We start from the raw sequence: 5,379 nt of genomic DNA, 5'->3' as shown, positions 1-5,379 counted from the left end.
ACAAGGAGGCCTCCCTTAAGATGATTGAGGGATTAGCTGGTTTATCTGTTTCATGGTTGACACGCTTTGGGACAGCAATATAGCAGCGGTGGTAGCTGAAGCCTCTGTAGCAATGATTACGGACCCGATTGCAAGGATCAATCCTACTGCTCTTTTAGTGCGCGGACGAATCAATTGAACCTGGGAAAACTGAGAGTCATTAGTAGCCAGAACAATGAATGGGGGAACACGTACCAAACCTGCAAAAGGATATGAGTCATTGGGTTGCCAGTGATTGCTGAGAGTGCCAGTAGCGGAGGAGTTGTCTCCTAGACAAAAAAAGAACGGGGCTCTAACCACTACCATTCCTGACACCTGGTCATATCCAGATCAGTTACAGAGACGAGTATTGGCCAATAGGAAAGGGGACAAACCGAGGCAGGAATATGATGAGCAAACGATTGGCATGGGGAATCCTAGGTCTCCCAATGGTCCTCCTGAAGAGTCATAAAACTCCTTTAGATTTTGTAGTTTGTGATCTTTTTCAGATTGGTTGTATATAGCTGGGTCTCTACCCTTAAAAGAGTTTTAAAAGAGAAATTATGAAGATGAAGCAGTGGGTGAGGCTTCAATAGACTTGAAGCCAAGAAGCTGTGTTTAATTGGAAATCAGGAAAGAGCTGAGAGGAGGACATACAAGTAGGACACAGAAGTGTTGTCCTTTTGTAACAGACCTTTCTTCCAAGGAATGGGTGATTTACCTCTATTCTTCTCCATACATCTTGGTGAGCAAATGCAAGAACAAGAGAAAAATAATATATTGTAATAATTTTGCAAAGAATAACTTCACTGTTCCTGATATGGTATGTAAGGAGAGTCTTAAGTGAGAAGATAAAAATGGAGTATTTTTTGGTTTCCTCTAAGCATCTTGTTAGCAAAATATATCCTTGAGGTTAGAATTGATTGAAACAAAAAGTGATGGAGTACTTATTTTTCTGGGCAATTTAGACACAAGAAGACTTTCAAGGTAAAGGAAAAATAAAAAAGTTAGTCAAGTATTTGTAATCACAGCTTCTTTGACTGGTTTTCTGGAGACATTTTTTACATTAGATTTGTCCTCATTAACATGGATGTTGTTTCATGGCAACCAAATGCAAGAGGAAAGTTTAATGGACTCGCTTAGTCAATTAAACAGCATAATCAAAAAAATGGCAGATAATCTTTAGTGAATTATTTGACCAATTACTTTGCCAGAATAAAGAAAGAAAATGTAATTCAAAAAGAATTGACCTAAAAGTATGAATAAAATGTAGTGAAGAGAGATGAGAGAAAAAATAGTGGATTGTTTTCTCTACAGTGGAGTAATGGGTTCTTCATCTTGTTTCTTCCATTCCATCTTTCCAAGCTATCAATTGTGGCACAGGACTGGAGTATCCAGTTCAGACAAAGAGAACTCATAGAAGAAAGATAATATTTGCACAGATATAGGTGATTTATAACCTTAGATAATCTATTTAAATCTTTTCGGAATCCTCCCCTACACCAAACTGCCCTCTTTGAACATCTTTGTTTGCTTTTACCAAGACTTCCCTCCATTAACTGCTTAAAATTTTTGAGAGGTCATATTCATACTCCCTAGAGAGTGCTGTTTGGTTGTGATTTTTATGTGTTTTTGTGTTTTTTAACTGAATTTCCAAAGGTTGTGCAAGTGTCTTACAATTAAATATGTCCACCTAATTATCCATTGCTCCTGGATCACAGTGACTCCTTCTATCATTCTCAACTACCCCCTTCCCCAAGATTTATTTCCGATTTACCACTTCCTTTCTCAAATGTGTAGATTGAGTATTCTAGCTGTACTTGCCCCTTGTTCCATTTTTCATTCATTCTATGTCTTTACTATTATGCCTGTCTGGTTTCAACTTCCTGATAGTCATTCTGTTAAACTGTCTGTTAATATTTGAAAGGTTTATATACATTCCATGGAGTTTCAGTCCTGCATATACTTGAACTGATGTCAGCTTATATTTCCATAATTCATTCATCTGCAATAACAATTTGCAAGACTGGAGACTTGAAACACCTAGACATGATTATATTCTCATTCATTTGAAGATTAATCTTTAGTCAACAAGAAAGTTTAAAAATGGCTTTGAATATATTCTTAACTACCAGTTTTTATAAAGGGCTTTGTAAAATGGTGTGTGATTATTTTATTTTACATGGAATAAGACTTTCTACCTCCTATAAGTTTTGGAAAAAGAAGAAAACCAACATTTACTACTATAGAGGAATATGATAGAAATAGAAGATAGATTTTGTCACATCTCAGATGAGTAACCATACTCAAGATTTAAAGACATATTTATTACTATGCTAGACAGAGGGAAAACAAAACAGTATATGATAAGGCAAGTATTTATGACTTTTTAAAATGCCCCTTATTAAGTGATGAAATTTACTTTATTAGCTAACGTTTGGGGTTGAAATATGGGAGGCTGATCCATTTAACAAATTTCTGGAAGGCACCTACTGAACAACACAAATGGTGCGTGGTACTATTTCTAGATTTTAATGAATGTTTGAACCTGTTTGACATTAGTGCTGGGTAAATAAATCAACTCTATTGTATCTTGCTCCCTACACTTGAAAAACTTGTAATGTCACTAAGTGTCATCTACTTATCAAAGGTTATTTTGGCAAGTGTGATTTCAAAAAGTTTATTTGAAAAGGAATACACTTTCAGGAGATTAAATGTAGTTTGGTTTGAGAATGACAACCTTTTTATACCACAGAACCAAGTTGTACTAAAGTACCAGTGTTTTGAAGCACTACCGATCTTCTCAATTAATGTTCTGCTGAATTACATTTGACCTCTAAGTCAAGTTTTCCTGACCATGGTAGATCAATCACGGATTCATCCTTACAGGAACTATTTTTTGGGCCCACTTATGCTGGACTGATATATTACATTAGTCATTAGGGGAGGGGTATTAAAAATAATCTTGTGACATTTTCTGATCTTGTTCACTCATATGGGCTGGCCATCTGTAAATTCAGTTTGAAATACAGTAATTTCTCTCGATTTTGTGACTTCATCTTTCATTTTAAGTTGCCTTGGATTACACAATTGCTTGCTGCTAATTCTTGTTTCTCAAGGAATTGGAGCCCTGAAATATAAGAAATGAGAAATTGAGATGGATTTTCAGTTACTTTCTGCTGGCATGTTGCGTAGGCTTAGGTGAGAAGTCTTGCCCCTGTTATCTAATGATGCAGGTAACTCAGCCATAAGATATTAGGACCCATGGGTCTATAGAAGAATAATGTCTTTTAGATATCATATTAGCACAATTGGAGTATAATCTGTAGGAATGCATCAGAAATATGGAGAAAAACAGTTTGAGACCAGTGAGTTAAAACAATAAACAGAGCATCAGAGTAAAATCTCTTATAGATTAGAGGAAACAACATTGATTTTTAACAATGTGAATTCAGAAGACCATGAACACATAGAAGGTATCACAAGTTTATATCGAAGACATTGCATTGATACTTTTTATATTCTAATATATATTCTAAGCCTAATTATTTATATTCCAATTCTATTTATTGGAATAAATAAATATCAATTTTCTTTTCAAATTATCAATTGATTCTAGTAAGTTTCACTGTGTGAAATATAAAATCAGCACATATAAATATAAAATATATAACTATATATAACATAATATAATGGCACATGTTTTGCATTGTTCTGTTTTGGTTAGGGTATCAAAAGCAACTCTGTTTTAAAGTATTATTCCACTATCTCTACCTCAGTGTTTGGTAGAGTTAGACTTAAACCTTTACCTTTTGTAGATTTACAGACTGAAGGCAAGAGGAAACATTACCAATTTAAGGCCTAATATCAAGGAGAAACTTATGGACTTCTCCTGGAGCTATGAAAATATTTGGTGATAGAAAAGCATTAGTCTAAGTTCCTGCCTGGTTGGAAGGTAGATAGGCCAGGACATTAGGTAATCATGCATATGAACAATTTTTTCACCTTCTTGGCTTTAGCTACTTTTGAAATGGTAGGTATAATAAAAAATTATATTTTGATAAAAACCTTCTAGTCTGAAAAGTTCTGTCTGAAATATTCATCTTTCTATGATCCCTTGGAACTAAGATTTGTTTTGTTCAAGTAAGACAATTTACACTATCAGGGTAAGATATTCTGGTTGGTCTGATATTACATGGAAGAATGGTAAAGTGTCAAGTAGACATTTGTGCCAATGAGACTTCATTTAGGAAAATTTCAGCTGCAGAAGTTTAGAAGTAGCTCTTAAGCAAGGCTTACTTTGAATCTGTTAGCTACACAGAGCTAACTCAGTTGGATAAATAAGTACTTGAAAAAGCCATCCCCTTTGGACCTAGCTAAAAATGCTTCAAAGTATGATTAAATCTAAAATGAAAAAGATTTAAAATAGTCATTGACAAAAAAATTGCAAACGTGAGCAATCAATTGAACAATATAATTATTTTCCATTATACACAGAATTTTAGGGAAAGAAGATCAGTAGCATTGTTAGGAACAATAATGTTTCCTTGTTACATATAGGCACCCAAGGATATAATCCTGTATAAATATTGCATCATTAACTACCTAAATTTAGAGGACATTATATGCTTCAGCAGCACATATATCAAAATTACACCAATACAGAGATTAACATGGCAATTGCAAAGGATGATATGAAAATCTGTGAATTATTCCATAATTTTCATTCTTCAGATGCAAGAAATGAAAAACAATTATTAAAAAGTTGATTACAAAATTACAAGTGTAACAATACATGTAATTCATATAAATAAAAGTTAGTTTGACATCAGTTAAATCTTCACCTTAGAAAGGCCTTTACATTGTATAATCTTTATAAAACTTTTAAAATTAGACAACATTGTCATTTTATTCCAAAGAAATATACTATAAACACCTAGTAAAAAAGGAATCTTAAACTGTTTTGGTATGGAATGCAATCTGAAAGGACACATTTATTAATGAACCTATATATTATAAAACAATGTAGTATTCAAAGTCTTATATCTAGGAAAGAATAAAATAGATTATGGGCATTATACAAACAGAATACAGAATATTTTAAAGTATAATTTTTCAGATAAGCACCAGAAATATCTTTAGTTTCTTTAGTACTCATTTCAACAGATAAATTAAAATTATATCTGAATAAAAAAAGCAAAAACTCGAGGGGGTCCAAGATGGCGACGGGGAAGTAGGGGAATGCCACAGCTCTCCCCAACCAAAAAGAGAGTTCGAGTTCCAACGTTTAATCTCCCCAAGATACCGACAACAAAAAAATCAACATCCAGAGAAAAACAAGAGTAAAAAGAAGAATTTCAC

The 5,379-nt window shown here is 33.6% G+C and overlaps 1 pseudogene; it reads left to right on the top strand.

The window, feature by feature from the left end:
* The first annotated feature begins 4,643 nt into the window (after positions 1–4,643).
* On the top strand, positions 4,644–4,742 carry LOC122099471 (annotated as a pseudogene).
* The last annotated feature ends 637 nt before the right edge of the window (positions 4,743–5,379 follow it).

Source organism: Dipodomys spectabilis, unplaced genomic scaffold, assembly GCF_019054845.1.
Source record: "Dipodomys spectabilis isolate Male_0828 unplaced genomic scaffold, ASM1905484v1 ptg000515l, whole genome shotgun sequence".
NCBI lineage: Eukaryota > Metazoa > Chordata > Mammalia > Rodentia > Heteromyidae > Dipodomys > Dipodomys spectabilis.
Note: the sequence above shows the minus strand (reverse complement) of the source record. Positions and strands in the feature narration are given on the sequence as shown.